The sequence below is a fragment of the Gallus gallus genome, chromosome 12 (assembly GCF_016699485.2).
Source record: "Gallus gallus isolate bGalGal1 chromosome 12, bGalGal1.mat.broiler.GRCg7b, whole genome shotgun sequence".
Taxonomy (NCBI): Eukaryota; Metazoa; Chordata; class Aves; order Galliformes; family Phasianidae; genus Gallus; species Gallus gallus.
Window position 1 is genome coordinate 991,482 of NC_052543.1, and position 26,171 is coordinate 1,017,652.

The 26,171-nt window shown below is 47.5% G+C and overlaps 1 protein-coding gene across 7 annotated transcripts in view; it reads right to left on the reverse strand.

Moving 5' to 3' along the window:
- SFMBT1 (Scm like with four mbt domains 1) overlaps positions 1–25,868 on the reverse strand; it is a 76,008-nt gene extending 50,140 nt beyond the window's left edge. For 2 of the 7 annotated variants that reach the window (XM_046900200.1, XM_015292759.4), the window contains exon 1: positions 14,623–14,715. The gene's annotated coding sequence lies outside the window, so the exon portion shown is untranslated. Of the gene's footprint in view, positions 1–3,684; positions 4,573–13,265; positions 13,363–14,622; positions 14,716–14,820; positions 15,026–20,841; positions 20,924–25,610 lie in introns of those variants that run through there. The other 5 variants (XM_040646424.2, XM_040646428.2, XM_015292760.4 and 2 more) reach the window with 5 other exon arrangements.
- Positions 25,869–26,171: the final 303 nt, after the last annotated feature.

Sequence of the window (26,171 nt, forward strand, 5' to 3'; positions counted from 1 at the left end):
GCAAACAGTGCATTTACCACATGGTGCTCACCATAGCTTATTTACTGAAAACAATCCATTTTCTTGCTGAAAGAAATTCACCCTCTCTCCTAAGGGCAATACACCTGATTATTTCAGTCTTACGGAAGGAAAATAGCCACTTCATTTTCCTAAAGATGCAAGTCTACTGAAAGCAGGAAAGCTTCAGCTCCACTTTTATTGCTTCACGCACACTGAAGCCCTGCTGTTCCAAAGGGCTGAAGTCCTTCTGCCCGTGCTGACACCCCCAGAGCTACACATCCCGAGTGCTTCAAGCAGGGAGTGTTTCTTCCACAAAGTTATCAGGAAACTCATGTAACACATCCTTATTCCAGCATGACTTCCATCTGCTTCTCAGCAGTGTTGCACCAGTGAAGATGCACTGATTTGCACAGATATACATACAAATACAAAAATTGCATTTGTTTCTGCATTTCACCTCGGTATGCTCTCCCAAGTACTGACCCTGTTAAACCCCCAGACCTGTGCTAAACTGCGCCAGCAACTGAGATCCAATGATGGCTGATTGGGTAATTTCTTCATTGCTAACAGGAAACTACTGCACACTACATCCACCCCACCAGGTACAGCCTTCTATCCCAGCAGCAAGATGAATGACCTTTCCAAACTCTAGCCATTTCTAGACCTGTTAGTGCCTCAGCATCCCAGCTATCACAGAACATACACCGATTCCTATCTCTGCTGGGGCAGTAATGCCTGTTTTGCAGAGTACAGCATAATGGAGTAAGAAATACTTAAGCTTGGTCCATAAAATAAAGAGCGAGGAGTACAAAACGTTCACTTTCTCATTTCACTAAATTCCCCAGCCTTCCCAGGCAGGACCAACCTGTGACACAGCTCCTAGGCCCTGCTGCGCAGTGCAGGGCGTTTGCAGGCACAGGAGCTGAGCCCAGCTCCAGCTGGGGCTGGTAGGTCTGCTGGCACCTGATGTAAAGCTCATCCTGCACCATGGCAAGAGAAGATGTGGGAAGACAGCATGGGCTTTGTGGGACTATCACTGAAATGATCAATGTGGATTTATTACTAATTTAACAAGCATAAGTCATGTGGCTTGTGCGTCATTACAGACACGGTCTCTGTTACAACCTGAGGAAGGAGCCCCTCTATCTACTCCTCTGGATGACCAGAACATGCATTTTCTCCACCAAGCTCCAACAGTGTTCTCCATTCCCATCCTTTACTGGCTAAGGGAAGGCCAGGCATGTAGTGTTCTTCATCATCGTAGTCTGCCAGGGCTGACAGGCAGACTAGAAATTAATAAAATAAGCACATGTTATTGTACTGACACTAAACTTGTACACTTCAGAGAAGACTGGAGCCTACTACACTCTTCACTCACTACCAGCTGTGTTTACACTGCAGCAGAGTTTGGAACCTCTGAAACCCACATAAAACCTAAACCCAACAGCATCTGCTGTTTCCAAGGGAAAAACTGTTACGAGAAAAAGCGTACTGTAGCTTCTTGTGTTAAATGAAAATGAAAACAGCTGCTTTTAAAGGTACCACAATTTCAGTAAGCGTGGACTTGGTATACAGATGGAAAACAAGATGTATTGAAAACTGATGTTCCATTCGTACAGTAGCATAATATGGAAATGCATCTGCACTCACCAAACCAAACTTTTCCCTTCTCCTTCAGCAAGGAACACAAACGCATTTCAATCAATACAAGAACCAGTTTGCCATTTAGACTGTGAGTCACATCCATCAGTCACTGTCAGGAACTGAGCACCTGTCCTGTGACGCATTCTTCAGCTGAACAAAGTCCAGTGTCAGACAACTCAGCCTTACTTTTTATTAGTTTAGGCTCAGGGGATATCTTGCTTTCTCCCCTTAACATTCATAGAGCAGAATAGGAAATAAATTATCTAGAGCTATCAGCAGCTTTGGACAACTATCCTGCACTAGGCAGTCAACTTGGTCAGATCCATGAAGCATTTATTCACAGATAGAAAAATATCGACTTGATTTTACCTGGAAAATACACCATATGTTACACTGATGGTGCCGGACCCACCACAGCAGGACTGCCTCAGCAGCAAGCCCCAGCTGCAGGACACCATCGGCCTTGCATTAGCATGCACAGCCACGTTCACCTCCAGGCTCTCTGCTCTTGCCAAGCAGGACTGCCCTCTGCTGACCAACACCACCACCAAGGACGCCTTGCCCAGGAGCTGGGAACACCCATAACACCACAGCCGCGTGGCCCCATGGATCCTGGCACACAGCACATCTCTTCCACCCGAGAAGGCAATGGTTTTTCAGTCTGGCTGTCCCACTTGTTGCTTAAGATACAAGATAAAGTCATTTCTGTGACATTAACATTTCTCCTTGGGCCACCTCTCCTTTATCTCACTGAAGGTAACTCCATTCCCTTTGGCTTACCATGCTGGGTCTGGTTTGGACTGGTGAACGTGGGCAATCTCTCCTGGGCTTACATGGACGTGTGCCAAACAGATACAAAGAACAGCAACACAGAACTGCAATGGTCTCCAATTGGCCAGTGTAACAAGGAGGACCACTGCCCCTGGAGTGCAGCAGGACCAGCTGCGACTTGCAGTCCCTCTCCAGAGACGGAAGCACAGGAACCACCTCACCTCCCACATCTCCATGCAAAGGGAACAAGAGCTGCCCATACACCCAGCTTGTCTTTTTGGTGCGGCCTCCCTGCCTCAGAGCCACAGCCACTGCTGCTGGCACAAGCACAGCCCGTGGTGGCAGTGCCACCTGAGCAGCTTTCATTTAACAGAGCCACAGACCTGAGTATGACAAGGAGCAGTCAGACAGTGATGCACAGCGCTGCCATGAACTGCTGAAACTAAAACTGCCATACTTTGTTCATCCAAATTACCAAAAACACAGTGAGTTCTGGATTTAGTTGTTGCTGACTGCAGGCAGCTGAGAGCAGCTCAGAGATACCACACAGCACTGGACACATTCTTAGCTTGAGCAAACCACCCTGCCCGAGGTTAATTCATTTGGAGCTGCTGCATCTGCAGCACTTACAACAGAGAGATCACGGCACAGACATCTACTGCAGAGAACTCAGAGCTACCCCACCAACACTTCAGTGACAGCAGCTTTTAGGAACATCCTCTTGTTCTTAAATTGACACCTTGTCCAGAAAAAAAGAAGAAAAATCACAATTCTGTTAGGGCAGCTTTTAGTCATCATTACAGATAGCAATCCAGACATCAAAGGCAGAGGATGCATAAATCTGTTTCCAACATCTGTAGCAGCACTGACATTTAAGACAGTAAATGCAACAGGACTAAGAAAAGCGGGAGTTAAATTGAATGCAATCAGGACTTATTAATTTATAGTACAATCAAATTAAACCAATACCAGCATCTAAATAAAACTGCTGACATCCAACGTTGCTGGGGAGTTGTTGGTAGGAAGTGAGAACTGAGTTTACTCCTCACTGCCACTTCAGGGCTTCAGCAGTATGGGGCTACCGGGTCCTGCTGCACATCTCATAAACAGCAAAGCTGCCAAGAACCTCTAACTCTAACAGCACCTACTTCTCCCCCAGCGCATCACTGAGGATGAAATGCAAGACTGCATGTTTTAAAAGCTAAAGGGAATTAAGTCCTTTCTAAAAGCATCTCCCCCTGCAGTGCAGACCCCGGGACACGGACTCACCCAGATGCAGTGCTCCTGGTGTAGCAGAATGGCACCCAGAGGAGAACCCCCGCAGCGTGACACTGCTGTGCCGTGACGTCACACAGGTCATGGAGACCGAAGCAGAGCTTGGAGCACTCAGGAGCTCAGCATGGTCACAGCAGTCACAGCACTGTCCTGAGCGTGTGGGACATGTCAGCGCTTCCTGAGAGCCCGGCATGGGAACTCACCCACACCTTCCTGACTCAGCACCTCTGCCCAGCTTTTCTACATGGCCTCTGGAGAGCAATTCCTCCAGCAGCAAGTTCTGGCTGCCACCACAGTTATTAAAATGCATTAAGCGATGAGCCTTAAAGTGCTTATTACATTATTAAAACATATTTATCAACATTTTGTCCTAGATTACAGTTCAAACAAGACACAACATCCAACTTCTCACCTGCTTGGTGAAGCATCTTTCAGCTTTACACACACACACACACATCTTACAAAACATGTATATATCGGATAAATGGATTACATAAAGTTCAGGGGGAGAATCTTCTACACATGGACAGAAGACTTGATGATTAGGAGAAACTGTCATCAAGCAGAGGGGAGATAAAAATTTGTAGAGCACATCAGTTTCTCCAAAGTAATCACTGGTTAGAGCAGGTAGCTGGAAAGGCCACCTGGGTCGTGTCTGTATTGAGAGCTGGATGGATCATGGAGACCTCCAAAGTCCAACCACCAACCCATCCCCACCATGCCACTAAGTCCCTTGGTGCCGCAGCTCCGTGGTTCTTGAAAACCTCCAAGGAGAGATGTGTGACATGAGAGCTCCTACAGGAACCACGGCACATTTGAGCAGTGTGCCTTGCATACCGTGACAAGGCACAGGGAGGACGCCTGTCCCTGCACCAGTTCTAACAGAGCAAGCCAGGCATGTGACAGAGCTGGGGCTGCCTGTGCAAGGACAGCTTGGGCAGGGAGTTCCAAAGCCATGGCTGTAATACCTGTGACAAGGCCTAACGCAGGCCCAGGTGCACAAGGCAGCAGCGACAGCCTTTCTCACGTGCTCCTTGCAGACTTCATACTGGCCAGAAACCAGGCTCAACCATCAGGATCAAGATTAAACACACCACATTCCCAGATTAACTAAAAGAGGCACATACATTCATTGCAATTACATCCAGATGACAATGACTGAAAAACTCCAACAGCCCAAAGCTGCAGTTCTTCTTATCCTTTTACTTGCTTTTGTCTTCAGAAGGAAAATGCTGCTAAGGAAGGGTCTCCAATCAAGAGCTGCAGGTAAGCAGCACAGATCATTACACCTTGTGCACTGCAAGCAAATCAAACCCATCAAAAATACAGAGAGGAAATCTAACTTTCCTCATGCCGCTCCACAGAATTGTTACGGGCTTCCTGTGTTTGGGCAGATGTGATCTCATTCCTATTCTAACACAGTATTCCATTTCAGTGTTTAAAACCGGACAGGCAGCCTGCAGAGCCCAGAAGATGCCTCCCGCTCGCTACAATCTCGGCCCTTACCGCAGCCTTCCTGCTGCTTTAACAGTGAGACAACTGTATCGGTCTGGTCCTTCCTTCCCGGGCAGAGCTAACCCAGCCAAAGCTTGGTTTCCCAGTGCTACATTTTATCCAGTGCAATGCCCACACCCCCAGGAGCAGCCTCAGCCGAAGCTCACTTTGTTTCTTAAACCAAAGTTAACAGAGATCCATCGAAAAACTGTCAGAAAATTTTAGTTACAAGTGCACTTTCAACCATGCAGCAATATTTTGATTAAGTCAGGTTCGGGAACAGTCACACCGTCTTCCTGACCAAGGCAAGGAAGTAACAGCACAGGGAAGCTTAAGAGAAGTAGGGAAAACCACCTTGCTAGGAGTTATCAGCTCGTGGTTGATTGGCAATTGGAGGCAGCAGGAAAACAAGTGAGGAGGACGCACTGCTGTGTGTCTGCAGCACAGTAAGGCCCTGACCTTCCCAACCCCTGTCACTTCTGAACCTTCCCAAACCACAGGCCACCTGTGCTTCCCATCTCAGACCCGATCGGGTGGAAGCAAGCACACCCATCGTTGGTAGAAAAAGGTGATCTTTACTGAAAGAATTGACACCTTTTTTTGCATTCAAAATGCAAATACACGGGTTCCTACCAACCTGATGCTCCCAGGAAGCTGTCTGGATGAGCAGTGTGATTATACACTTGCTCTCTCCAGCTGAAAGCATAGCTGCTTTTAGTTTCTAATTGCACATTCATTTAATTATTAGCTTTATGAAAGCAACTGAACTGACAGCACAAGCTATTGCTATTCTATAAAAACAGACAAACAGGCATCAGGTATACCAAGTAAAAGACAAAACAAGGGAAGAATGCTTTTTTGACTCATCAAACCCATTAATTGCATTACTTTTTCCTGGTGAATACTAAGTTCCACAGTACTAAGCAGCAACTTGTCTATGAACTTGCAAGCAGTACTTGAGCAGCGAGCAAGATACATACGTCCAATACGACAAGAAAATGGCACTGTTTCTTACAGTACTTCAAATAAATTGTAATACTGAGCTCCCAAGTACTGGGAAGAGCTGGGTTTTCTGTGCTATTCAGAGCAGCACCTGTAGCTCAAGCCAGGGGAGGCATCACCACCCAGGGCCGTGTGCCAGAGCCCAGTCCTTGCTGTGCACGAGCCCACTTCTTTTTTCTGCTTTCCATTCTTTAAAAGGAAAGCTGCCATGCAATCAGTATCTGTGTCACGGTACACTGACAGTGACATCAACAGAATTCCTTTGCATCTTCATAAGAAGTGTTTCCTCTAGGAAATGAAATCAATAATCTTAAGCAATAGCAACTGCGCATAGAAAGCAGACTGCTTCAAGGGCAGCACCAAAAAGCACTGTTTGTGCCGCTTTTAAAACACATTGAAAACATCACATGTTTTAATCCTGTGCTCTCCTTGCTGTGCTCCTGTGCCTCCCTCCATGCTCACAGGGCTAACTAACTTCAGCAGGGGAGGCTGTGCACGGCTGAGGTCCACTCTTGCTGCAGCCCTGAGTTCTCCCACTGCTTTCCAATTTGTTTGTTTGTTTTCAAGTGGTTTCAGTTCAGACTGCCAAAAATGTTTTGAATGGAAAGAAATGAATATTTAAAGGAAGAATGTTACAACGATAACCCAAAACATTCCTCTCTGCACCTGAAGGGATGCCAAAATCTTCACCAAGCTCCATCACATGGTTTGGCATACCTCGCAACTCCATGCCCAAGCAGCAGTAACAAGAAGCTGGGAGCCCAGAAACGTGGTTATTTCTCACCTCAGAGACTGGATCACAGAACAGACTTCTGGTGTAAAGCAGCAGGTGAGCCTTTCCTGTTAAGCACCTATGTTAAGCCTCCTAAGAGTCTGAGAACATTTCGGAGCAACACGGCTTTAAATGTGGCATACTAAATCTAGAAAACTGAGAAAAAGACACACACTGGGTTGGCTCTGAAGCCAGAATAGATGTTACGGGGTATATTAGTTCCTAGAAGGTCCAGGTGCCAACACACACACTGCTCCTGAAGGCCCCCATGGGACCCCTGGACACCTCCCACCTTCTGCACCCACACACTGGGATGGCAGAGCAGCTTCCCCCTCTGCTTTTACACTCAGAACTGCAGTGTTGTGAGCCACGCTATGTGATGAAACTCTCTCTCCAGGCAATGTCACAAAAATATGGCCTTGCCTTTGTTACCGTGCATCAACCAATGTGCTTCCTTCCTGTTCCTCCTCTAAAAAATAACTAAAGCTCAGGAAAAAAAAGAGACAACAGCTTTCAACAATACAACTTTTAAATCACAAGAGGCATAAAGGCCTGGGGACTGCAACAGCACAGGTTTTAGTAAGCATCTTGTAGGGAGCGATGGCGTGCCTATTACCACAGCATCAGCAGTGATGCAATTACATGAAAATCAGTTGTCATTTTAAGACTTCTTTTGCACTTCTGTTTGTACAGAGACAAAAACAAGACTGAAGCCTAAGGGCTCAAGAGACAGAGAGCAGCTACAAAAGATTCCTCTATTTTTAGGAGTACGATTTCGAAGCTTGATCCTGACAACGCTGGAATATTTACAATCATAAAATGTGTTTTGAAATCCAAACAATCTTTTTCATTTTATTACTTGTGCAGCCTCCTCCCCCCAAACTTGAGTGGATTTTTTTTCAGGCATCACTCTGCTGGTACATACAACTTTATTTCTGTTATTAAAATGTTAATACGAAAGAGATATGAGAGGCTTCCATTCAGTTCCAACTTTGGAAACAGTAGACATGGTTATTAAATCAGACATTTTTAATTGCACAGCAGGATGTAATAAAAAAACATCTCTGAAAATCCAGTGACACCCCCTTCCTGACAATGCCACCTTAGGGAGTCCTTTCATGAGGTCTCCAGGATTTCCTTCCCCCATGCCAATCTCCACAGTTAGCCATAGGCCCGTGGAAGTCAGTTGCAGAGCACAGACCACCAGAAGTTCCAGCATTTACTTTCAGCACATATTTCCCCTGTGAGAGTCAATTTTAAATGTGCTTGATCATATGGGGGAAAAAAAAAATCACTTCCTTGCTTGTTTTTAAGAAATACTGAATCACAGAATGGCTTAAGTTGGAAGGGACCTCACAGCTCCCCAGCCCCACCCTGCCATGGGCTGGCTGGCTGCTCCCCCCAGCTCAGGCTGCCCGTGGCCCCTCCAGGGATGGGCACCCACAGCTTTGGGCAGCTGTGCCAGGGCATCACCACCATCTGAATAAAGATTCCTTCCTAAAATCTGACCTAAGTCTCCCCTCTTTCAGTTTAAAAACATTCCCCCTTTTCCTATCATTGTAGGAAGTCATTCTCCATCCTGTTTATTAACTCTCCTCAAGTACTGAAAGGCTGCAGTGAGGTCTCCCTGGAGCCTTCCCCATGCTGAACACCTCCCAGTTTCCTAATCCTGTCTACCCAGGAGAGGTGCTCCAGTCCTCTGAGCATCCTGGTGGCCCTCCTATGGCCCTGCTCCAACAGCTCCACATCTCTCTTGTGCTGGGGCCCCCAGGCCTGGATGCAGCACTGCAGGTGGTGCCTCAGGAGGGCAGAGCAGAGGGGGACAATCGCCTCCCTGCCCTCTGCCCCCTCTCTGTTAATGCAGCTCAAGATGCAGTTGGCCTTCTGGGCTGCAAGAGCACACTGCTGGCTCATGTCCAGCTTTTCATCCATCAGGACCCACAAGACCTTCTTCACAGTGCTGCTCTTGAGGAGTTCTCCCATTCTGTACACATATCTGGGCTTGCTCCAACCCAGGTGCAACACCTTGCACTTGGCCTTGTTGAACCTCATTAGGTTTACCTCCTCAATGGGCTCCACACGCGGGGGCCCTCACCATGCACCAAGGGCTCCACTGCGCTGGGACATTGGGTAGTTCTACAGCCCTGGGTAATTCACTACTCCATAAGCAATCTCCCTTGTGTCAAAGCCATAAGACCTCAGCATCCTTGCCCAAACTGTCATTGCGTGACGGACAGAAAGCCAAACATTTCGGGTGACACCCCAGGTCTCTCCCAATTTGCTCTGTATGGATACCCAATTATTAGCAGAGCATTCAGCAGAAAGTGTGGTGCTGGGTGGAAATTACAGCACCTCACACCTATGGGCTGAGCCTGGCCTAGGAAAAAACACTGTCTTCACAGCATTCCCACGCTGAGCTCAGCACCTCTGCAGTGTCAAAACTTGAACTCTTACAGGGCACTGTGTTAGCTCTTACACTTATGGAAACAGCCTTCTGAATGGAGACATAAGCGTGTTCCTCTGCACAGGGGCTGGAGGCAGCAAAGCAGAAAGATACAAAATGAACAGAAAGCTGCTGAGAGAAGAAATGGGCTTGAGAAAGAGACCCTGGGAAAATGGTCAGGGCATTCGTATGGGTGACGTACCTGCACTGCTGCACGGCTGGGAGCCTGGCACACACAGCTCTATCAACAGCATTTTAAAAACCTTACAACCTGAGAAATTCTGCATCATGTTTTCTTAATGGTGACAGTATCAGTGTTAAACTTAATATCACGATCAGTAGAGCAGACCCAAGCACAGACACTTCACCCAAGGACCAGGAGAATGGGAGAAGTAACAGTTTTGTTCAGGATACGACACAACCCAAAAAGGCCAAGGCCAACTTTAATAGGCACCTCAGGTGCAGAGGCGCTCAAAGCCAGACTGGAAACGCATAGGAAATCGTAGCAGCATTTCTAGTTCATACACAGGGAGCCCCCGCTCCTTGTGCTCCCTGGTAGAACAGGACAGAAGCGCCTGCTCCAAGCAGCAAGGAGACAACCCAGCACAACTGTGGCACCCTCCCTGCACGCATAACTGCTGAGGAAAGCAAACCTGCCCATGCTCAGGGAGCACAGACACACTGCTGTCTTTCTGTTATTACCTACACAGACCTGAAACATTTTGGAGCATTTTCTGAAAGGTCATCTCCTACTCTGATGGCCAGTTATAAAGATAGATAGGCAATGATGACAGGAAGACAACTCATTTTTTCACAATATTAATACAAGGACTAAGGAGACTCTACCAAGTCTTGCTTTTCCAATGATCCAGACAGGTGCAGAAATGTGAAAGAAACACGAAGTTTTAAGACAACGCAGAACTGTGTAAGAGATGAAAAACAGATGTTGGTTGCTAAGAACTGCAGGATAATAAGAGGATAAAATTAAAGGTAGAGTAATAAGACATGGAGAAAGAAATGACCTTGCCCAGAATGAGACCTACATTAGCTGCTGCAACTGAAGACTTTGAAATTGTTATAACTAATTCTCACTGAGCATCAATTCTGTACTCATTAAGAACCCCAAAGAATGGAGAAGAAAACAGAAAATGTGTCACAGTTCTACCAACCCAAAGCACGCCTGTACCCTGATGCAGCAGGCAGTGCTGGCAACAAGACCAGGAGATGCGATCAAAGGCAGTGAGATGCTTGGACAGCAGAGCTGAGAATGGGTACAGGAGATGTGTAAAATCATAACTGGTACAATAAGAATATAGAAAGCTTATTTGTAGCTTCAGCCAGAGGTGCAACCACTTCCTCCTACAGTGCAGAAAGCTCCCAGCCACCCCCAGCAGCAGCTGTGCTGGCGTTTCTCTTTCAAGCACCTCTATTGTAGGAACTGAAAAGGGTTAACTTCAATATGTTAAAGTGGATTTTGTCGTGCAGTTTGTTGGAAGTTTTTGTGTAGTGATATGACACATTCCTCCCTTTAGAGCAGAAAATACACCATCTATGCAGCCTTTGTCTCCGAAATCCAACGCAGTGCTGGGCTGGCCAGTGCGTGGTCTGCAATACTGTGTGAATGCACCGACCAGAAACACCAGCACTGCTGCTTTGCTAGGAAGGAGCCCACAACAGCTGAGAAGCAGTTGTTACATTGCTTTGTTACGTTACATCACTCATATTTGCATATCAGCATGATCAAGACTGACAAAGGTATCTCAACGCCGCTATCTATGTAAGAGCACAATAGAATGGCATTTATATAAATTACTTTAAACAAAAGCCTATCAGACTAAGAAATACTGCAATTTCTGAATAGGCTAAAAATAGTTCCCAGTACGGTTCAACCACTGTTTGGAAATAAAGCAGAAAGGCAATAGATTGTCTGAACACTTAAATAAAAATCTCAGCTTTCCTATAAAAAGGTAATTTCTGTATTTCTCACTGGATAATCCTAACAGTTATAATTTATGTCAAGCTGCACTTACATGGAAATTGGACTCCAATTAGTAATAAAAACTGCACTTTCATTTTACCTCAGTAATATTTGCACCTTAGAAAAGCAGGTGCAAAGAAAACAGTATTTCAATTTAAGATGCATAAAGAGTTAAACCAAGGAACATTAACTTCAATGAGGAAGGCTGACCGTTCTTCTCATCACCTTGTCCTCCCAGATATTGTGTTCCTGTCTCGATTTTGTACCCAGACTGGAAGAACAAAAGGCAATCTTCCCCGGTTTTTCAGTTTCCATCGTTGTCTTCTACTGAAAAAAGCTGAACTGATTGAGAAAATGAAACCAAACCAGCCAACTGCTGCACATCATCCCTCCACACTAGTGGCTAGGCTGAAATCATCTAGAACTGGCTTACTATCAATGGAGAATGCTGAACTTAGCCAAGCTGCTTCCCCCAAAACACTGGTTTTCATTAAGAGGAGTGACAAAATACACGCTTCAATTTGCATGAAAGTAGGTTCAAACAAAGAGCAACATTTGGCCAAAAGAGCAATGAGAACTCAAAATTTCCCCTCCAATCCATCAAACCTATTTTTAAGTAGTTTAACAAATACATCATTTAAGACATAACACGACCACGTTAGAAAACAGACTTCAGTTCTCAGCTGTTGGACTAAACAGCCCAGCCGCTCACATGGCTCAGTTCTGTTCTGCAAGTACAGGAGGAAAAGTGCCCTGAAAGCAGGAAGGGCTTTCACATGTCTGTGCTCACTGCTGCCTTGGTTTAAAAGGAGTTAAATGAGTTTTGTCTATCTGGGTAATTAGTGCTAGGTGTGTAACACTTCCAACTGAACCTGCACTTCCCTTATTTCTGAGGGCATCAGTTGCACTCATGGCAATGCTCTGAAGAGCTATAAGTAGAGCTAATCCTGGAACAAAACAGCATGGCCTATGATGCTGCAAGACATGCAGACAGTGGCAGGGCTCTGGCAGCCCAGCAGCACGGTGTCCCACACCTTACCCTGTCCATCCCACCTGGCCACGTCCCAAAGGACTGCGCTGGCACATCTCACCACTTACAGTAACGCACCACCAGAACAGCACAGTACTTAATACATGAATAGGAGCACATTTGGAACTAGATATTGGGACAAAAAATAAAAACAACCAGCACGTGTGAGAGTACGTCTGCCTATATGGTAACACACCCTTGGAACCGAAAACAATTTAAAATCAAATAAACAGTAGCTAAAGTCCTTCTACTTCTTTCATAGGGTTTATCAATATAGAGAAAATTGAGCACTGGAAAAAAACGAGGGATTCAAGTCACTTGAAGTGCATAATTAAATGAAAAACACCGTTACAGGAATGCAACTTTTTTCTGCAACATTCGCCAGGTCAAGCCACCATACACATTCATTCAGCAGTGGTAAATTAAGAGCAGAGGGGGAAAAAGCTGCGAAGGAAGAACCGCACGGATCAATGCAGTGCCCGCCTGCTGTCCGCACACACAGTGGCCCGGCACCCAGAGCTCAGCACCCAGTGCCAGCACACAGCTCAGAGATGGGGAACGCAGAGCACAGCCCCAGCGCCCCACAGGCGCCCCACAGCTGCCCCAGCGTGGCTCAGTAGGGCAGTGGGAGCCTTCCCTTCCTCGGGAGCCGGCAGCTCCGGGAAGAAGTCTCCTCCTCACCCTTCAATCACAGCACCGATTCGCAAACCAAAAGTAAAAGAGGAAATGGCTGAGCGAGGGCAGGAAACCCCTGAGCCCTCCTCCTGCAGCTGATCTCTCAGACGGATGGATGCCCGCTCGCTCTTTTTTATCTGCAAACCCTATGGCAGCAGTAACAGCCACGCAGAAAACGCACCGTTCACCGACAATTGGTTCGTTCTCATCCCCGCATCGGTTTCCTCGGCCCCGGAACGGCTGCTCCAAACCACCGGCCCCAGCCGTCGCGCGGGGACGGACCGCGTCCCGCCCGGCCCCGCCGCCCCGATACCGCCGCGAAGGTCCCGTCCGAGCGCGGTCCCGCACAGCGCTCCTCGCGGCGCGGCGGGTCCCGGGACAGGTGCCGCAGCCCCGCGCTGCCCGGAGCCCGCCCCGGGCGGCCAGAGCCGTCCCGCACAGAGATCACCGCGTGAGGCCCCGCTACGGCGGCAACAAGTTTCTGCGGGCGGTGCCGCCGCTCCGTAACGCGCAGCGAAGCGGCACCGCCGGCCCGCTGCTGAGCGAACGGGGCGGGGCGGGATCGCGCGGGACCGCAGCCGCACGGCCGCCCTCGGCCGCGCGCTGCCTCCCGCTCCTCTCGCTATTTCCACCGCTCACGGCGGAGCCGCGGTCCCAAGTTCGGGAACTCGCACGGCACCGCCCGGCCGCGCCCCCCGCCCCGCCCCGCCCCGCCCAGCGCCCCGCCGCGCATCCCCGGGACCCGACCCGGCCCGACCCGGCCGCGGCTTCGCAGGACAAAGGCCGGAGCCGCGGGGAGCGGAACGGAGCGGAGCGCAGCGCCGGGCGCGCACACGATGCGGGCGCGCGGGCCCCGCGGCGGCGCTGCGGGAAGAAACCACGGGAATGGCCGCGCCGCTCCCTCCGCCGACGGCCGCCGGGCGGGACTCGCGCCGGGGCACGGCCGGGCCGGGCGGGGGTGCGGAGAGGCGCGGAGCGGCGTTTAAAGGTCCCCTCTACCGCCATTTTGAAGGGGAGCGGGGCGAGCGCGAGGCGCTCGGTGGGTTCGGGCCCCCCGTGGGCGAGGGGCGAGGAGCGGCGGAGGCGCGGGGCGCACAAAGTTCCCTCGGGGCCGTCCGGGCGGGGCGAGGCGAGGCAGGGCGGGCGCGGGGAGCGCAACTCGGTGCCGGGCGTGCCGCGGGACGGGGCTCTTAGCGGGAGCGCGCCGAGTTGCGCGCGGGCAGTTGCGCGCCGGGCAGCCCCGCGCATCGCTCCGCGGCGCGACCGGAGGGGCGCTGCTCCCCCCGCGCTGCCGCCTCTCCGCCGCGCCGCGCCTGCCTCCTGCCTCCTCTTCTCCTCCTCCTCCTCCTCCTCCCTTTTCCTTCTCCTTCTCCTCCCTCCTCCTCCTCCTCCTCCCTCGCCGCCTTTTTTTCCCCGCATCCAAACTTCGGGAGCCCGGAAAAACCCCGCGGGCCCCGCGCTCCGCAGGCAAAACGTTCCCACCACCTGCGGGCCGACCCGCTCCGCCCGTCGGGGGACACCGCCGCCCCCCGCCTCACCTACGGGGAGTTTTTCCAGCCCTCCACCGCTCCCGGGGCTCCGGCTCCCCGGCGCTCCGCTCGCCGCCTCATTCCAATATGGCACGGCCCGGCAGAGCGCATGCGCCCGCCGCTGCCTCTTTCCCCCTCCCGCCCCTCCGCCCTCCTCTCCCCTCCCCTCGCGGCTTTTCGGGCGCTTCGGGTCTCTCCCGAACCCACCGCCTTTCCCCCGTTGCGGCCCGGCTGCCGCCCGTTCACCTGCTCCGGCCGCTAACGGGAGCCGCGCGGCGGCGGGGAGCACCGACGGCTGCAGCGCGTCCTTCCCGGGGGCGAGCGAAGCCTCGCTCGCCCCCGGGAGGAACGCGCTCCGCGGGCGCAGCGATGCCCGCAGCATCCCGCGGCTCTCGGAGCGCTCCGCACAAAGCCTCCGGGCACGGGCCGTCCGCTAGAGGGGGGTCTCGCCGTACGGGATGGGGGTCCCGGGATCCCCGTCGCTCCCTCACGTTAAGGAAATGGGATAAAAGTGGGTATTTGTAAAGGAAACCGCTATCCTGGGCTGCAGCAAAAGCAGCGTGGCCAGCAGGGCGAGAACCTCCCTCCCGCCCCTCTGCTCTGCGCTGCTGAGCCCTCGCCTGGAGTACCGCATCCTTAGTACAGGAGAGAGACGGACCTGTTGGATTGCATCCATAAGAAGATCACAGAAATGACCGATGGGATGGAACACCTCCTTGTGAGGACAGGCTGAGAGCTGAGGCTGTGCAGCATGGAGAAGGCTGCAAGGAGACCTGAGAGCAGCCTGTCAGTATCTAAAGGGGCTGTAAGAAAGAAGAGGACAGACTCTTTAGCAGCATCTGTTGTGACAGGACAAGGGGAAAAGGTTTCAAACTAAAAGGGAAGATTTAGACTGCATATTAGGAAGTTTTTTACCACAAGGGCAGTGAGGCACTGGAACAGGTAGCCCAGAGAGCTGGTGGATACCCCATCCTGGGAGTCATTCAGGCTCAGAGTCAGGCTGGACCTGGCTCTGATCACCTGATGGAGCTATGGGTGTCCTTGTTCACTGCAGGGGAGTTGGGTCAGATGGTCTTCAAGGGTCCCTTCCAACTCAAACAAGTCTATGATTCTATGAAACTAAGCACAGAGGCACACAGCAGGGCTCAGGGTGCCCAGAGGGAACTGACAGAGCCGGGCTGCCCCAGCTACATCAGCTCAGCTCAGGAGTGTCAACTTACTTCACAGGACTTCTGCAAATGCTTCTGAATCTGTTCAGCTACTGCATTAGAACTGCATGTCTCATTCCAAAATACACATATTTCTACAGTGCTAGAGAACAAAAGCTGCCAAACACTTGCTGATACTCAGTGCCCTCCACTGTTCCCATGAGCAGCACACATAGCTCTGGGAACAACAACCAGATGCACTTCCTGAAGCGAGGTGGCTGCTGTTGGAGTTTCTGAGGTCAGTGCATCACTCTCTATCCCAGAAGATAACCTTCTGTGGGTCCCCCCTCTGACATCCCTGGACATCTGCTTCTCTCTTCCTGTTTTCAGGCTGTATAAAGTCTGCAAATGATGTCAGGTTTAAGGTTGGTGAGTGGCTCAGCTGGCAGCCCTGTGACAGGCGTTCTGTCCATCCTTAACACAGACACACGGGATGAGCCATGCAGACCTCCCCTCTGAGGCTGCAGCAGCATGCTGACTGCACGCAGCATGAGTGCAACTCAGTGCAGCCACTTCCATCCATGGCCTCGCAAAAGGCAGTCCAGAGCATGCAGCAGGTGCCGGGCATCAGAATGTCATGGGCACTGAGGATATTAACAGCTATGGAGGCACCATTTCTCGCTGTTTCAAATACTCAAGACAGCCCTCTTTCCAAGGCATTCCATCAGCACGCAGATATGACTGATCAGGTTGAGCCATAAGATCATAGAATGGAATCACAGAATGGCCTGGGTTGAAAAGGACCTCAAAGATCATCCAGTTTCAACCCCCCTGCTGTGGGCAAGAAGATGGAAGGAAACAGCAGCTGAGACCCAACGGGTTTGTTCTTGCCTGCTTGCTGAAGTCCAGACTTCATACAACAGAGTTTCAGGTCGCATGCAGCTAAATGCATCTCTGAATGGGTCTCTGCAGCTTGAGACACCTTCCTTCTGCCTTCTTTCCAGTTCAATTTCCAGGCATGCTCTTTTACATGTAGTGGATTTTTCCACCTGCCTTTCTGCTTCTTTCTCATTTCACCCGACCTCTATAATCTCTATTTTTATTACTCCATATTAATATCCATTCCACCTCAGTTGGGTCATTTGTTTTGCTTGTTGTTTTTTTTTAACTACAAACCCATTCTCAATACTTTAAGGAAAACAAGTACATAAAAGAAACCTGCCATGATGCTGTTCGCTTTTCATATACATTTTTTCTCCCTGTGCTTTGTTTAGGTTATTTAGACTTAACTTGAATAATGACAGAAGGCTGAACCCTTTCTGTAAAAGAAACAAGCCACAGATGCAGTGACACAAGCCTCAAGCTGAACCTAAAGATAGTCCAGTACTTCAGGTCTGGAATCCTGCTCCTTTCCTAAGTCCCCCTGCACAAAGCTGGAGATAAAAACACATGAGCTTTTACATAGCTTAAATGCTGTTCTGCAAAGGGGAATGCAAAAATACTTTCTCTCTTCAGCCTACCAGCAGAAGCTATCTTTGGAAGTTCTATGATAATGGTATAACGCTGCCCCTATTAATAGAAAGCAGCTTTACGTCACCCTACACCTTCCCCATGGGATAGGGTGCCCTCATATTTCCTTTGTGGCCATTAGAATACTTGGCACCTTTTCCCTTTTTCTTTTCATAGTTGAAGACTTTTCAGGTGTAGGGTACATTATACACATCACAGTGGAGATGGAAGGATGTCTTAAGCTACAGCTTGGGAGCTTTAGGGGAAAAAACATTTAGGAACCACACAGTCCTCCCCAGGATACTCACAGACAGATGTGGCTGATGCCCCTTCCCTAGTTCCCCGTGTGTACTGAATAGGAAATTATTTCTAACTCAGCAGGCCTGAAATACTAGATAAAACACAAGAAGCTACAGCAAGCCCTGTTCCTCCACTCTAGCTCCTTCCAGTCCTTTCTTTCTAAATTCCAGAATGTTAGCAGGTCTCCTTCAGCATTCTGCTGCCTTTGGAAGCTGGCAGCTCTCTGTGGTGAAGTGAAGCACTTATTGGGTACGAGGCAGTGAGGCAGTCCTGAGGAGGCCCTCACAAGGAGTGAACAAAGAGCCATCACCCAGCTCTGCAAATAAATCTGGACTAACATAGTCTGTAATGCAGGTTGTTCTAAGCCCCAAACCATGTGATGCTTACTGCACGTTACAGGTGCAGAACATACCATGTAGCTCCTGTGCAGAAGGGATCTCTTCTAGCTGTTTGCTTCATACACTGAGTGCATACTGACAAGCGGTAGGATTTGTTTCATTTTTTCTGCAATTTCTGATGATGCTCTATAAGATGTACCAGTAAGGAGATGGATGCATCACCCAAGCACTACACAAGGACTGCTGCGTGCTTAACCTCTACGAAGTGCTGCCAACCATCTAACAGAGGTGAGGTCTTCTACAAAATGCTTACGGACTGCAGTGAGAGATGTACGGGTGCCCTTAGACACCACAGCACAAAGTGTATGTGTGCTTAAAGTAAGCTGGTGTGAAGCATTAAAAACTGACCAAGGAGAGCCGCTGGCCTCAGGCAGCTGCATGGAACCACTCCAGCAGCATCACAAGGTACAGTTAAGGCTGTTCTGCTCTCACGATAGAAGAAACCTTCTCACGTGAAACTAAAGCTCATGCATGCTTAAGAAAACACTGACTTTTTGCTGGAAGAATATTAAGTTGTGGAAAAGATTTGCTTCACTTTATCTCCAAAAAGGTAAAATGGTTTAAATAACCAGGTCAGGCTTCCTGGATAGATTTGGATTCTAATATTACAGTCGGATTGCATTTCTCTTTAACTCCTTGAGTTTGCTTTCTTGATTTATTTTTAACTACAGGCTTTTAACACCGGGTGGGATTTCACTGTGTGGTGTTCACTTTGGGCTTCTACATGGTTTATAACTCCTCCGGTTTCTGTGAGATGTTCAGCTAACAAGTGATAGTAGCACAACAAGCAATCAGAGGGAAGCATCGTACTCTAGGATGTGTTGGTGTAAACGTGGGGTTTTTTTTGCATGGCATCAAGAGATTCCAAAGGGGGAGGAGGAATTTCCTAACTCCCAGGCCAGTTCACCTGGCAGACTGTGTGCACCAGCATTCAGACCTCCTCACATCCCTCATGGCCCATAGGTTTCTGCAGAGTGGACCACCTTGGTATCTGCACCACTGGAGCAGAAACATATTGGCTTCAAAGCTAGTAAGACCCAGGCCATCTAAACCCAGAAAAAAATGAAATAGAGGGGAAACAAGTAGTCACGAAGTAGAGGAAAGCTGATTATGGAACAACTTGATACAAACATCATTGGAACAACTGGAATAGTCGTCTCTACAGAGAAGCAAATCACCTCTACTTATGTGATACCAGCTTTGCTCTTTTATGGTTCACCTCTTAGCATTTCTAAGCACTTCCCAACTTCTAATGCAATTCAACATACCTACAAGGCAGTTACAATCAACAGCAAATACGCACGTACCCTTTACTTAAGTCAGTGTGTACCCTTGCTAAGATTAACTCCGGGATGCTGACTGTATTGCCAGTATTTTCCTTGATTGGACTATAATACTAATTAGCTTTTGGAAGGAGGCAGAGCAAATGTTATATTTCTTTAAGATATGTGAATGGGAAAGAAAAGTAGGCAACAGGCTTTCTTTTGGCAAAGTTCAGGTACCGCCACAAGATTATGCAAAAGCAATATTGCCATTTACTTAAGAATAAATATCCTGTTTCTTTGTTTCAATTTACAGGCAAAGCAATTTTTTCCTCCAAATTATAAATGTTTCCCAGTTTTAGAAAATCCTGATCAGCCCTGCTCAGATGAGGAAGACAGATTATAAAAGCTGAACACCTAGTTTCATTATGCAAGCCAAAGAAAACACAGAAATTAAACCGAAAGCAGGAAAAAAGATGAAGACTTAAATCTGTGCTGGGAATACTCCAAAGACTCATTAACAGATGAAAAAGTATGATTATCTTATTAAGTGTACTACCAGCCATACAGAAGCTCCGATCAAAACAATAATTAAACCACCAATAACAATCTCTCTGCATCATTAAATACTTTTGTACAAATAAATTAATTCTGCCAGACAGAAAAATCAAATGGAGATAATTCACCTCAACTAACTATACGTTCAAATACTCAGAAAACCTCTCACATTCTTACCTGGGAAGGCACTACCATTCTTCTTCCAAAAAAACCTTTTAAATAAATGATCATGACAGCATGCCTTTACATTTCTGTACTTACACCACCACTGATAAATCAATGAACCACATGGCTTGAGATAACAGCCTGTCCCTTGGCCAGTGGTGAAAACTGATTCTTCCCTTACAGAGAGCACACGCAGCTGGGGAGGAATATTTATTTCTGAGCAAAGTAAATGGACACTCAAGTGCAATTGTTGAGATGCAGAATCTGGCAACAAATCAATATTGGCTTTAAATAACCTATTTATGCCATTAGTTTTTAATACCTATGGATCTGTTACAATCCCATAGCAGGCTGACACGAAGCAGCAAAGGCTGCTTAATTTCTTTTGGTTTGCGGGTTTATTGAATGTGAGGCTTTAAGAATTCTGTTATACGTGAGTGTCAGTTTCTAGCATTTCTCTTTTATCGGCTTCCTTTGAAGTACTTCCTGAGCTCTTACATCTTCACTTCAGTTTGATTTTTTTTCCCCGAATCAGTGCAGATCTAAAGTTGGTGTGTGTGAATTTACTGGCTTGACCCTCTGCAGATAACCAGTACCAGTATTATTTGGTGTTTCAGGGGCATAGATTAAATATACTGAGCTTTTATTTATGTTCCTTTAAGGAATCTCAAGAAGTACATCAGATGATTTGCCAGACCATGCAACACTGCATTCTTGCTATATATATGTAGCAGTGCTTACATGTATGTAATCTTGCAGCCTCATTAGCATAAATCTAAGATGAAAGTTAAACAAAATATCTAGATTTCTAAGATCGGGGTCAAAATTTAGGCATGGAAACCAAATGTAGAGAGCATGAGGTGAAATTCCTACGAAGCAGGAACTAACCTTTTCAGATGCATCTCTGAGAGCAGGACAGGGCTGAGATACAACAGCAAAGCAGCTTCATCAGTTGCAGCATACGCTGTACCTGTTTAGGGGAAAGCAGAGTAACACATTTTCAGATGTGTGTGGTGAAAAACTCGAAAGAGTGTAAAATAGCCATTTGAAGTGAGGAACCTTGTGTTACCACAAGAGCTTCATGCTCACTTTTGAGAGCAGCCCATGACACAGGTTCAGCCTGTGTACGGGAGGGATGAAGCAGCGAAACCTACTGGAAGAACTGTGGAGAAAGAGAACTTTGTTTCCCAGTGGGCTGGATTCCATACTTTCTTTGACTAGCTGCTGTTTTAGCCTTGGTGTGTGAACATATTAAACAATTGAACAGATGTACATGTTTTTTTATTTCCTCTCAGTTAACAGAGGGTTGTACAACAAGTATCACTGTGCTGACGTAGGGAAAAACCTGAGGCCTGCAGGGAGCATCCCACAGTAGATGCAGTGATTAGCACAGCCATGGGTATCTGCCTTGGGTTTCTTAAGACATGCCATCTAATATCTGTAGCATCTGTAATGTGTGTAAGGCAGTGAGAAGCAGACCAGTGCTTACTGGTGCTGCAGAGTCAGCGAGTGGGCCCTTCTCTTGAAGTGTCACTGCACAGCTATTTGGGGGCTTATTTTGTTACCTTGTGTGCCATCCATTAGGAACTGTCTCTGCAGAGAGGATGATGAACCAGTCTGATTCATTCTAACAAACCCAATATTCCTAAATCATGCTCTTTACTTTCCCAGATTAACTTTCCTCGTGGTTTCCTCTTTGTGCCTAGAAAGATTTATTGTTTTTATTCAACCTGAAAATCCACTGGCATTAGATATATTAGGATACCTACAGGTGGTTCTTTTGTCATCCTATCACTGCAGCGGGAAGATAGCAAAATAAATCAATAAAAACAATGTCTTGGTTGATGCTTGGAGAAACCGAGCTAAACTGAGCTGTGGCTAAATATTCAGCTCAGCAACAGACTGCCCCGTGTGCAGGCAGCACTGGGCACTGCGTCTTCCACTTACTGGAGATCTCAAAAGCCTTATTCAACCTTTTCCTACCACTCAGTTTTCTGTCTCATCCTGTGTCCTTATTTATTTTGTTTTAAAAAGCATTTATGATCTTTTTTCAGATATGTGCTCGACTGGGAGCTATTTTTCCACAAGGCCATGATTCAGAGACCACAAGGTCTCTGATTTGAACACAACTTTTGCAGAAAGAGCCAAATACAAAGCTGCTTTTCAGCTATCACTACCCAATGCACTGTGTTTCAAAGTCTGTATGCAAATCCTACCAGGGCTGCCTTCCGCACTACCTCCATTTTATTTATTTTCTATTGAGACTGGATGGGAAGAGCAGCAGAAAAGCATAGCTATTTCAACAAATGAAATTTATTAGAATCTATTTTCTTCCTCTTATAATATAAGCAAGTCTGAACATTATGCATCTGTATATATCCTCACATGTCTGAGAAGATGTGAGTAGAAGCAGAGTGGGTATGGAGAAGAAAAGCATTTGGTTAGTAAATCCATTTATTTATGCTCTGGTAAGGATTTGGAGTGAAAATTGCTGGAGTGCAGTGAAACACAAGAGAAACGTGACAATTTGCCCTCTAGCTGCATTCCCCAAGCTATCTTCCCTAAGAGTACAGTGGATAGGCAGAGGCACACAGCTCCTGCAGAGAATAGCCTCCCTCAAGCCCCAGCCAAACTCAGTGCACTGAGAAGAACCACCTAGCCTTAGGATGTGCAGGGGAAGAAGCTGCTACTCCTTGCTTGTTTGGGGGAGGCACTCCCTATCATGCATGAAGCTCCCATGTGATGTGGCTTGCACAAACTTACATCTCTATGGCCTTGGATCATGTGTATTTGTGTGCTCCAGGCTTCATGCCAGAGGAACGTTACTCAGAGATGAAGCTGACCTGAGGAGTATCACTTAGGACCTACTCATTTCAGTATCCTCAGAAGAAGGGTACTTTGTTCTACTTTTGTTGTCAATGTTGATTTCATAATTGAAGCCATTGATAAATGAGAGCTGGAGAAGCGTACCTGAATCCATTTCATAACTGAAGCCACCAAAGGACAGCTACTGAGAAGCATGGTGCTGGTTTCCTGCTTTCCCATTGAGGGAGGACTGGCACTGTGTGTGCTGCAGATTTAGTTGATACATTTCTAAGTTTATCCTGAATGCAGCATACAGTGCATAACCAAAAAGCTAAATACATCACATACAAAGGCTGTTTCCTACTAGCTGCTATGCCTATTCTATACAACGTTTTTCACTCTGTCAATCAAACATAGGGGCTACTCAGTAGAGGCAGTTAAGCACCGGGCATCCTGTTTTCCAGATGTCAGCTTTCAATTCCCCTTACTGCAGAGATAGATGCCCCTTCATGTTCCTGCTAAAAAAGTGAAGCTTTGTGCCTCACTGTCAGAGAGAGCATTTGTTAATTGCCTCCAACAAACACTAGAGTGAATAAACATTTAGCTAAAAAGCTAAAACATGCATAAGGTGCCCTACTCAATTTTCAGCACTATCAACTGCAGCACAAGATGCTCATGTGGTGAGAACAGTCATGCCAGCTGTTAGCTATCAACCCCTTTTTCTCCACTGCACTTCCCCTGGGGTAGGATTGTCTCAGCTCTGGGATGACTGCATGGAGACCCTGCTGAGGCAGAAAGACCTCTCTTTGTCCTAGGATACCTGAGACTGTACCTGAGACTGCTCCTGGACCAGAGACTCCGTGCTTTATTTGCACCCAACAGGAGCAGTCGGGCAGCCATGCAGTGGGACTAGGAGCCAACACTTGCTCACCTTATTCACGAGAAACAGTCAGTGCAACTACTATTGCAAAGCAGGGAAAAGAATTTTGAAAAAACGTTCCTATTTTGCTGCAGCAAGAAAGAACATGGTGTTTTTACTACAAAATAGCTGATTTAACAATTTCCATTGCAGTTTTATGTTTTATAGCCTTTAAAAAAAAAAACAAAAACAAAAAACAAAAACAAAATAACAAACCCTCTTTTGTTCAAAGACCGGACAGCAGAGGGTGCCAAACCCCCAAGAGGGAGAGCACCCAGGCCCACCAAGCTCTCCTGTGTCACCTTAATTCCTCCGTGATGAGAGCTGTACTCCAGTGTGAATGGCCAGGGCACATCGAGGCACTTTGAGTGCTGCGTGTTCCATCCGCACTGATAGCTGTACTGGAGCATATTATCTCATTTGGTTGTGTCAGCACTTCCATTACAGTTTATAACCTCTTACTTTGTGGATCAATCTAGGCTTTTGCAAGCCAAGTTATTTTCTCCCTGATGTGCAATTGGCACTCAATGTTATCTTGGGAATCTGAAGCCATGTTTTGTTATCAGGATGCTGCAGAGACGACTCACTAAATTAAAAGCAAGCTCTTGATGATACAGAGCTGGGCATAAGCCCTCTTCCACCTTTAGCATGTGGAACAAATATGATATAGCTGCCGACGAACTAAATCTGTTTAACTGGCATCATTTGTATGCAGCATTTTACTTGGGACACAGAAACATGAGATTAAAACATCAACAGCCCTGAAATCCCATTCTCATCCTACAGTGAATTGTGAAATGAAGCAGTATTATGTTGTCAGACATTTCTTCCTGTTCTAATAGAAAGAAATACTTTATATTTTCTGCAAACACTGCTCATGGGAATGAGATGGAAATTGGTCCTCGAGTAGTAACTAGTTACAACAGCTTCTAAAAGAGCCTACAGATTATTGTGATTATATTTAGGAGCCAAATTCTGAAGCCTTTATTGTGTTCTTGTTCTGTGCTGGAGCCAAAATTACTGCAGTTGGTCCAAACAACATTTGTTTTTCTTCTCTTTCTCTCCAGTTCCAGTCCCGAGGATGAGCACAATCAGACAGCCAATTCTACTGCCCACATACCTGATAGCACCAGCCTATTATTTCTACACAGGAATGAGATCCATCATTCCTAATTGAGAATTCTGCAGATAACAATTGACAATATGTAAACAGTTATTCAGTTTGATTGAGTTATATAGGCTCTGTTTACTTAATCTAGGTATTTGTCAGCTGCATCAGTCACTTATCAACAGAAGCAGAAAGCAGGCCACATATTACCCATCCATCATCCCTTCCTGTCTCTGCAACACGTGCAATATGTATAGTACATACCACAGAACTGGCAAAATTGTTCATAATATAACAGCAGAACTAAGCATAGTAGTTACATTCTCAGTGCCAAAAACATTTAAGCTGCCTCACAACAGTGGTAACAGTTTAATGCAGTCCCACCTATAAGGTCTAAAGAATAAACTGCAAATGTGACATTGTTGCTGGTAGTTCAGGCAGAAGCAGTCTGATGGGCACCAAATTTGATTGGGAACACCTAAAGCCCCTGTACTGTAATGTGGGCAGGTCTCCCCACTGAACTGGGGAACATCCAGTGATGGAGATGCAGCCAGAGGGGCCCTGTGGTTCCTCAGATGACAGCAAGGTGCTGTTTTAATATCTTCACATAGCAGCACGTGATACCAAACTCAATTTGTAGAAACAAATCATTCCTAAGGCACCTTGTCACAGAAATGATCTGTAACTCCTCGCCGCATAGGTAGCACAGTGCCCTCAGCCTGCAGCCTGTGGTATTCGGGGCTGCATACCCCTGAGGTGAGAAAAAATGGATAATTTCTACATCTCAAACACTGACATGGTCTCACTTTTCTGGGACTCACTCACCTGTTGGTGCCCTGAGCCAGAGGAAAGCACTTTGACTCGAACAGTAAGTTCAGCCCAACTGCAGGGCCACAGCTGGGGCTTTCTCCCTGCAGACCTCTCCTCGGGGGCCCGGCAGTCCTGTGCGCCTCTGCTGAGCTGGGAACAGCAGCCAGTGATGGGCGAGCAGCGCCGAGCCCTGCTCAAACTGCCCTGCTTCAGGCAAGGCTGAGGAACTGGTTCTGGAAGCTTCTACCCTGGCTGCCCCAAGATGGCCGCCCCAACATGGCCACCCAACATGGCCTCCCACCTTGACAACCTCACGGCTCCTGTCACCTCACACATTATCCACGTGCTAGTGATTTCACTCACAGCCCCACAGCGAGCAGGAAAAGGGAGGAATTGCAAATCTAGCTTGGGTATTTGGATTCTGGGAGCGCTACTGGGTAGTGAGAGCCTTCTAAAACTGATGCCCTTGAGGATACCACCAAAAGGGACAGAGAACAACATTTAAATTCCCCGACAACATAAATGATCCCTAGCTCAGCTCAGACACCAGTAAATTCTGTGGTGTAGATGAGCCCT